This window comes from Oreochromis aureus, unplaced genomic scaffold (assembly GCF_013358895.1).
Source record: "Oreochromis aureus strain Israel breed Guangdong unplaced genomic scaffold, ZZ_aureus HiC_scaffold_87, whole genome shotgun sequence".
In the NCBI taxonomy this organism is placed as follows: Eukaryota; Metazoa; Chordata; class Actinopteri; order Cichliformes; family Cichlidae; genus Oreochromis; species Oreochromis aureus.
This window is the reverse complement of record NW_024108985.1, coordinates 30,843-41,017: the sequence shown is the minus strand read 5'-3', so window position 1 is coordinate 41,017 and position 10,175 is coordinate 30,843. Positions and strand designations below refer to the sequence as shown.

Below are 10,175 nucleotides of genomic sequence, written 5' to 3'. Positions count from 1 at the left end.
CTGTATCCAGTAAGGGTCCTAAGGCTAGACCCCCTATGCTAAGTGAGCCTACCGCAGACATGAGCGAGACAGATAAATATGAAGGCATGCCGGCTCGGACGTTGCCCGGATCAACAAGGTCCGCATCAGGTGTTGAGGAACCAGGGCACCCTGACGACAAGTGGGCTACTGGAACAAGAAGGCATCGGTGGGCAAGAGACGAAAACAGGGCGTTGTTGGAATGCTACTACGCAAGTAACCCTGGCGGAAGGGGCTACATGAATAGGATGAGGAACCTATGGATTCTTCGATACCCAACATCCACAATGACGGCGAAACAACTAGTAGCTCAGTGTTCCAACATTCGAAAGAAGGGACTGCTCTCACAGCTAGAGATTGACGAGGTACAACTTTAAAGTTGTCCAAATTCAATGAAACAATGAAACTGTCAAATCATCAGCTTAAAACGTTTAAACAGGTAAAATTATAACATCTTCATTTCAGTCAGATAACAGTGTAACTAAGGCTGATTCATTTGATGAAAAATCTTCTTTCTAGTTGTTTTATTATGCAGCAGCCATTTCTTATAGTTTGATGTGTTTTAATCTGTTTTTTTATTTTTATTTTTACTCTTCATTCTCAGAGTTTCAGTGATTCAGCAAATCAAACAGGATTCATTTTCATTTTCTGTTTTAATTTCCGACTGAAATGTTTAATAATTAATTACTGTCATAAAATTGTTTATTATTGTAAATTATTACATTTTTTGCATCTTTTGCTTGAAACCAACTTTTCAAAGACATTCAGCCAAGGATTTGTTTTTAGTTAAAATTTATTTTAAATGGAAACTCTCCATTGATTCTTAGAAAAAAATCATTTGCCTGTGTTGTTTTGTAAATCTTGTTGTGCTGAAGTTTTCTTTTTGAAGCAATCACAGCTGGATTTTGTTTTGGATTTATTTGAAGCAACTACATTTTAAAAATCTTTTTTAAGCAACATTCAAATTTAACCTTAGCGCTGATGAACTGTGTTCTTAGAAAGAATGTATGGAGTTTGTTTTAATTGAATCACAGATTCTCACAGTGATCAGACCCTTAGGTGTGTAACAGGAATCAATTGTAACTTAGACTGTACATTTGTGCAATCTAACTTGTTAGACTGAAATTAAAAAAAGAATAAAGCTGAAGATAGTTTGAATGAACAAAATGGAAACAAAATTGGAGACAAACTTAGAGCGATGCGAGTATCAAAAATAATATTTGCTTTTTAAAAACGCTCCTAGTCGCTCAGCAGGATGGCAAAATGCCTTTTTAAAAATAATTTTATGACATTTATACCAAAAAGCAACTACACAAATGGTGTCTAAGCTAAAACCAAGACAACGTTGAAAAGCCACCACATACAAGCATATACAAAAAAGTACATGAACATTTGAACAGTCTGTCCAAGAGACTGAGATTTCCTGACTCATCACCATCCAAGAGTGGAATAAAAGGAATTACAGCCTTTTTCAAAAAGGAAATCATGTTGCAGTTATAAAGAGTTGTGATATTCATGTGAGACTGAGTCAATAAGAATTCATGTTGAAGTAAAACAACATAAAATGAATGAGGCAAGAAGAAAAGTTTAGTCATACATGATGGAGTTTGATCCTGTTAAAGTACAAATAGAAGAGAAGAAAATGTAACCATTGGAAAGAATGAGTGAACTTACGGATGGAATTAGTTGTCATTCCTCTAGTTTCCTGCGATGGGCATAGAGCATCATCAGATCCGGGCCTGGGAGTTCACAATTGGAAATTACTGCAAGAAAAGCCAGAGGATCAACCACTGCCAAATGCTGTGGACACAAATTGGATTTACATCTTTTGGCTTTTTTTCCTGGTAATTTTTGCCGTGTTTAATAATAATATTTAAGGATTTAGAATTCTTTCTACTGGATTAAATTGACACAGATCAGATATAGGTGCATCTTCAGGCTTAGATGTTCCCACCCTCCTCTCAAGTTCAGTATTAGGAATCAGCCTTAGCTCAGAGTTAATTAGATAAATATAATTAAAGTGTTTGGATTATGTGATTATTATTTGATGAAGGTTTTACTTTGCCCTCTGCTAAATTACTTTAATAAAATATCCTGCTTGGTCCGCATAGCCGGCAATAAGTCGGACTTGTTCCTGGTGGGTGATGGGTTCTGTCAGGGCTGCCCTTTGTCACCGATTCTGTTCCTAATTTTTATGGACAGAATTTCTACGTGTAGTCAAGTGGCGAAAGGCTTTCACTCGGGTGGTCTCAGAATCTCATCTCTGCTTTTTGCAGATGATGTGGTTCTGTTTGCTTCATTGGGTGATGGGCTCTAGCTCGCACTGGAATGGTTTGCAGCACCTCCAAATTTAAGGCCATGGAAAAGGGTGGAGTACCCAATCTGGGTCAGGGACGAGTTCCTGCCCCTGCTGACAAACGCGCAGCTGGAAGTCTTTAGGTATAGGTCCATAGGAGCATCTAATGTTGAATTTTTGCACATAATTACTCTTTCTTAAAAGACTCATTTTTTCATTAGTTTTTTTTATTTCATTACGCTTTTGTACTCTTTCTGTCCAGAGGTTGTAGGCCACAAGAGGAAGGAGTTCAGGAAACAACTGAGTCAGTGGCCAGAGTCCAGTAATCTATAAGACATAGGCTCAGATACTCCTGTGGTATCCTAAAAGCTATGTGTGGTTTATAAAAACCTACAGCCAAGAAGAAAGGAACATAATCACCTGCAACAAACTGGCAACCTGTGCAGGATGTATCCCGCCTCCTGCCCTGTGTTCTTGGTAAAAAATACGTACAATAGCTTGTGAATTATTTATGTCTGATCCAAACCAATAAGTCACATTAAACAATGGAATTGTTAAGTATATGGAATTTATACTACTTAACAAATTAACAGCATAAACAACCATGGAAAAGTGAATAAGAACTTCAGTGCTTATGATAATACATCATGTGACAGTCAAATGTGCATGAGCACGATAATAAAAGCTGCTAAGCTGAGTCAGATGACAGAAAGAGATGTAATAATCCTCTGTAAAAAAAAAAAAAAAAAAAAAAGAAAAAGAAAAAAAAAGGTTTTCCACAATTCTCACACTGATAAGGTCATCACATTTTAGTCTACCATAAACTTTAGAGTCTAAAGGTAACATTATACAGGTTTCAGTTGACATCCCATTCTATATAAAGGTTATAAAAGTAAATAGCAGAGTGTTAGCAATTAAAATTTAACCAGTGAAAGACGTAGATGAAATTCACTGCAGATTATGAATGTTATTATCAATTCTGACTGCTGGAGCCAGGACACAGTTACAGGGGTTTAGAGATCTAACTAAATAGACCTTGCTTCAAGTACTGGAATAAACAAGCTGAAAGAAATAGATTTGGTGAGTTCTTTGTTTAGGAGAGATTTGATAACAGAGAACAGAGAAAATGGCTGACAGACGCACATTTCTCAAAAGATACCTGCGTTGCAATCGGTGTTTAAAGATTTTCAGAGATCCTGTAACTCTGGGCTGCAACCACAGCTTCTGTTTAAGCTGCCTGGAAACATACTGGGAACAAGAAAAACACAGAAATTGTCCAATTTGTAAAAGAAAATCCTCAAAAGAACATACTGAAGTCAACAATGCTCTGAAGGAACTGACCGATTCTTTTGCTGGGAGACAGAAAACAGAATCATTTAGGAGAGAAAAGCAGGAGAAGGGATGGGATGGGATGCTTGTCTGCGAACACAGTAATGACCCCCAGTTTTTCTGTGTGGACGAGCAGAGGGCTGTGTGTCCTGTGTGTGACTTTCCTCACCAGCAGATTCATGAAGTGGTTCCTGTAGAAGAAGCAGTCAGTGTCCTGAAAAAACATCTAGAATCTGACTTAAAGTCTCTGCAGGACAAGAGGAACAAATACAAACAAGTGGAGGAAACATACAATGAAGTGATTCAACACTCCAAGAAGCAGCTGTTGTCCACAGAGAGGCAGATCAGAGCAGAGTTCAACAAGCTCCAGCAGTTCCTGAAAGAGGAAGAGGAGTCCAGACTGGCAGCTCTGAGGGAGGAAGAGGAGCAGAAGGGGAGGACTATCAGCAGAGAGATGAAGATGATTGAGGAGCAGATCTCCTCTCTGTCAGACAGCATCTGTGCTGTTGAAGAAGAGCTGCAGAAACACAGCGTGCCATTCCTCAGCAGTTATAAAAACACTCAGAGCAGAGCCAGAGCCCAGAGCTCAGTGTCAGATCCACAGCTGGTCTCAGGAGCACTGATAGATGTGGCCAAACACCTGGGCAACCTGTCCTTCAGAGTGTGGGAGAAGATGAAGGAGAAGGTCCACTTCAGTCCTGTCATTCTGGACCCAAACACCGCAAACCCTTATCTTTATCTGTCTGATGATCTGACCAGTGTGAGACATGGAGACAGACATGGCAGCAGCTTCCTGATAATCCAGAGAGAAACACAATGTATGCCGATGTTTTTGGCTCTGAGGGCTTCAGGTCTGGGAAATACATCTGGGATGTGGAGGTGGGAGACCATCCTAGTTGGAATATTGGTTTAATTAAAGCATCAGCTGACAGGAAAGGAGAATATCCTGTTTCACCAAAAAATGGAATCTGGTGTTTAGTGCATCGCAGCGACAAATACAATAATGGTGATGGTCAGACTGTCAATGTGGATAGGCATCTGCAGAGGATCAGAGTCCAGCTGGACTATGACAGGGGGGAGGTGTCCTTCTATGACCCTGAAGACATGACACACATCTACACTCACAGAGACACTTTCACTGAGAAACTTTTGCCATACTTTTGTATTTTTAATGCTGATGATGCGAAGTCTTCAGATATCAAAATCTGTGAAACTAAGACTAATTGTAAAGATTAACAGCTGTCAGTGATTTATTAAGCTGTCATTTTGTGATTATTAGTGTATAAGATTTTAGTTAATTTGTAAAAACAAAAACTGTTTAGAAGTTTAATATTCTAGACACATTTATATGAGATTATCCAAGATGGTTTTGTGGGATGATTTTCACAAAAAGCCACAAAACAAAGTTTTTTAAAGATTTGACAGGATTTAATTGTTTTCTAGATGAAAATTTGTTTGTATATTCATGTCAGAATATTTGTCATGCTGTTAATTCTTTCAGATGTTTAAATTATAATGTGTTGAACTTAGCAGGATCTTGATTTAAGTCTGAAGACAAACACTGTATTGACTGGAGCATATTGCAGATTTAAAAATTAATAATTTTTAAACGATACCATCTTTGATAGTTTCCTCTGTTCTTAATTGATTATCATGGAATATTTTCTTATAGTCTAAACTCTAGTTAATTCATTTTCTATTCATATTGTGAAAAACCACACAATCATATTCATATTTGTGAGGTACTTTACACTATGGCACCTAAGCTGCATGCATCTCAATCGTGATGACTGCCTAAAACACTCCAGTGACCTATTAAAATGTTTTATTAGTAGCAATATAGGGATATTTTAACAAATAAACATTTGTTGTTTCTATAAATGTGTTGTTCTTCCATTAATGACCATAAGATGGAGACAAAATTCACATTATGTTTACAGCTTTGTTTGTTTTTTTCCTCTTCCATTTTTCTTTAATCTCAGGTGAACTATATAAGCACTTATCTTTATGTATCTGATGATATCACCAGTATGAGACATGGAGACATAACACAACAACTTCCTGACAATCCAGAGAGACAAAATTATTATAAACTCTGTTCTGGCTGCTGATAGCTTCAGCTCAATGAAACACAGCAGGGAGGTGGGAGACCATCAAGAGAGATTTAGTAAAGGAGAATGACTCCTTCACTAATGGGGAGCAAAATCTTTTACTAGAATCTGAAATCTGGTATTTGAAACATTGCAATGAAAAATATACTTATTATCTGCATGTTCAGGTAATTAAATCTGATAGCCAGGTTAATGTATATTAGTGTAGAGTAAGTACATTTCTGTGTGTGCTGCAGTTTCCTGTTGCTTCCAGTGACATCATAAAAATACAAACTCAACAAATCACCACATTCACAAACTGTTTCTGTGCAGTTTGTCACACAACACAGAGCTAAGCTGGTTAGTCTACAGCACTGTGGTGAAATTTACAATGACACATATGTTGGACTGGTACAAAGCAGCCTGTGAGTAGCAGACATCAGTTTTGTTTAAAGTGATGATGGTGATTAGATTTACTCATCAAATTTTGTACCACCATTAATTAATAAATGGTAAATGGTAAAATGGTAAATTCTGTAGATTTACAGTATACTCTCTGTAATATTTACAGACATTTCCTGCAGCTATGAAAAGGAAAATTCAGTTTTTTTACCGAATATTATCTGTATCCTTAACGGATAATTTCAATTAATAGAAAATTTCAAAGTTATATTTATATTACCATTTATGGACAATTGTTTTCACTGTAACTCAAAAAATGTATTTCTTTATATCTGTAACCATACATTAATATAATTACAACCTAATACAGTATTTGCTCAAAAATGTGTAAATTAAAAATGTTTAAATTAATCTGTGTTTAGTACACAACAACATTGGTACAATTAGTGTTAAATGTTCTTATAGCAGCTAATAAATAAAAAAAAAACTCACAATCTTTAAAATTTGAGCATTTTTATTTCCTTGAAATCAATTTGTTCTCATGTGTGTTCAGAGTGCAGGTCACATGACAGCACAGGATTTGAACTGAATAACAAATAAAACATATTTATTCAGCTCACAGACAATGAAAACAAACAGAATTGATTTTAACTTGAAGCACTGAATTAGTTATGTTGTCAGTTCAATTCAATCTGTAAGGCGCCAAAGGAAATGAAATGATGGTCTTTTCAAGGTGCTTCACGCGGTAAGATAACAACTTTACAGTAATACACTGTAACCCAGATAGCAAGACGACATTGAATCTATGTTGATTTTTCATCCGAACCGTCAGATATGGTCGGGTTGAAATGCCAATGTTGTAACAACATTGAAATACTGTGGTAAACCGACGGTCTTACTATAGAGACGTTGTAACGATGTTGATTCACCGTTGTTTTTTTGTCATTGATATTTGATCTATTTGTAGTCGACCAGGTGACAACAACAACGTCGAGAAAATGTCTATTTATAGTTGACGATCATTCGCCCGGTCACCATCAAAACCATCGATTTGTAGTTGAGCATTAAATTGCACTGCAACTGACCGGTATAAAGTACCAGAGAAAGTAGATTTATTGTTCATTTGTTATCAATGACTTGGTCTAGTTCACCAGCTTTAAAAAAAATCATGTCTACGTGCAATTTATGTATAGTTGACCGGGAAATTAAAGCAGCGATCACTTGGACTATTCCGCAGCACCCCTCTCACATTGGTACATCCCCCCAGGTATTCATTGTCTTCTACAGTAGAGCGGGACATTTGATTTACTCTCAGCGGAATTGACCGGAGAAGGCATCAGTTCATGCACTGCACTGGCCTGCACCACGATTAGTATAAGGTAAGAATGAATGATTTTTTTTCCTACTCGTTATTTCCATGTTTGCATTTGAATAACAGTAAAAAAACTCGTTAATGTTGTACATTAACAAGTTTTTTACTGTTATTTACGAGCCCGAAATTGTGTCTACTTCTTACAATCCGGCAACAAATAAACTGCACTGCGAACAAAGTATATCAACAAAGAAAACATTTTCGTTTCATAATTTCTTCGTTATATTCCCTTACAAAGCTAGCTTTAACGCTTCGAGTTTTCCTTTGTTCTTGCCGTGGCCTCGGCGCTTGACCCAGACTTTCGCTCTGTAGTTGCTTAGTACTACAAAAAATTCTAAATCTGTGATATATGATTGATAAACGTAAAGTTAACTGTATAAACGTGTTCAATGACTTTGTTACTTTTGATGATTGGAGAGCACTCGCTTCAATTCGCACACGAAAACTTTAGACTCAGTTTGAATGCCCACGTGACTGTACGTTGCACGCTGACCTAACTTTACGTTGCACGCGTACATGACTTTCTGTTTGTGCCTTGAATAATGAATAAGGCTACGTCCACACGTACCAGCGTATTTTTGAAAACGCTGATTTTTCTATGCGTTTGCACCTTTTGTCCACACGTAATGTATGTCTGGCCGTACATTGTGTTTGTATTTCCAGGCACATTTCACGAAGCAGAACGCAGTCTTCAGAGATATCCACGTGAACGCTGTGATACGTCTGACCTTCAGTCCGAAGAAGAAACCCAGACCAGTCTTAAAAGAAAGCACAAGTAAAACCCTTTTATTCACAAACATATCTTTGATTGTTAAGAATTTATGATCTTGTCTTTTATACATATCTGTGGTGCTTGCATACTGCAATATCACCACATAATCCCAAAAAGTAGAAGTTTGTAAACTTTTTAAAAATGCAAAGTCGTGTACACTTGTGCACTTCAAAAATTCATTGTATACTGTACCTTCTTGCACGTCTCTGTTTCCTCTGTGTGTTGTTAGAAATCAAACTAACTTTAGGAAACAATATGCCAAAAGCATATTTACAATTACTTAAGACCGTTTTTAATTTCTTTTCTTTAGACCAAATCCCCTGTACACATATACGGACTCAGAGGATGAGCAACCTACAAAAAAACTGTTTCCCCAGGCCCCTCGAGTGAAAATACCAGGTAATAAAATACTGTCTAGTGTCTGTGTACATATCTGTGTCTGACACGAGGAAACTTTTCTGACAAGTTGTCTGTATTCTTAAATACTTAAAAATTATCTTTTCTAAACAGCCCTCATCACTCCGCAGTCTGCCCCCAGCCCACTGATAGCAACCATCATAATGCCCCACCCAGCTTCCGCACCTTTCGCCACTCCGCACAAACCGACACAGCTTTGCGATCTCGCCAGCATGCAGAGTCTGATGTCTTCCCTATAGATGGTATGCTTTTAAAAAGCTTTTAAAGCTGCATCACAATGTCATTGTACTCTTATCTAAAAAAAAAAAAAAAAAAAACAATTTATACTCCTGAATGTCATCTTGTTGTGATTTTTTTTTTTTCCTGCAGATTCCAGAGACTCTGTGAGGCCACTATTACAAGGCAAGTTTGAAAATCTTGGAATTTCACAGTTTACATGGTATAACAAATATATGTGACAGGCAAAACTAGTAAACACTTTTTAGCAGTTACAAGAACTAACAAATGAATATCCAACAAAAGGGAATAGAAATACATTGTACTGCCAATACTTTGGTTTATTCTTTGTATGACTTGAAAATCAGGCTTTAGGGAAACTAAATGACATGTTTCTATCATCAATTACATGAAGTAAACACACAAGCACTTGCATACACATTTAAGACATGAGACACGCTAATTCCATCTCATAAAATGTGTCTATAGGTGAGACGCTTTATGCTGATTGGTGCTGCTGGACCACACTGGAGGTGCGAGTCCGCCGTGTAATGGTTTATGCCATTACAAAGGAGCTGGCCTCTGTACTCAACTGGGCAGGGGAAAAACCAAGGACCAGACAAAGCAAAAAGGGCATTTAAAGAGACAGCGCTGTGCAGATGCATATTTGGTAAGTTTTACTGTTTATTGTAGTTTTATGAGCCTAAAGTGAACAATAAAGGGATCAATTGATGTGCTGGGTGCGTTTCACATTTCCTATGTTTTTTTTTTTTTGCTATATTACTTTGTCTTTCTTAATAACAAGACTTTCATGTCCAGTTAATCTGGAGATGGAGTCTTTGGTCTTGACTTAGTTTTGTCCTCGGGTTGTACACTTTGTACAGCCCGAGGACCCTATGTTTTCTTTTTTTTTTTTTTTTAAAGGATACACGGCACACCATGCTAAGACATATCACATTTTCAGCTTATAGCTCTTTGGGAATCAAATGCAGCAGTTTGCTGATTTCCGCCTGGTGACTTTCATGTTTATCAGCCTAGGAGTTTACATACTTTCTCCCTGCTGAAGACAATTAACAAGAGCTTATTCATGTGCTCTAATTCCCTTTTTTGTCTTTGTTTTTGTGTGTGTGTGTCTATTTTTGTCCTAGATGGCCTGGCGCAGCAGGAGGGGCGAACTCTATGTCTGAGTTGGTCTTTGCTCAAGCAGTCCAGAAATGGCTCAGATATGCTCCAGATCGCACGGGTGGCGCGCAGGACGCACAT

At 37.4% G+C, this 10,175-nt stretch overlaps 1 pseudogene; it reads left to right on the top strand.

The window, feature by feature from the left end:
* The first annotated feature begins 3,440 nt into the window (after positions 1-3,440).
* Positions 3,441-4,879, top strand: LOC116320268 (annotated as a pseudogene).
* Positions 4,880-10,175: the final 5,296 nt, after the last annotated feature.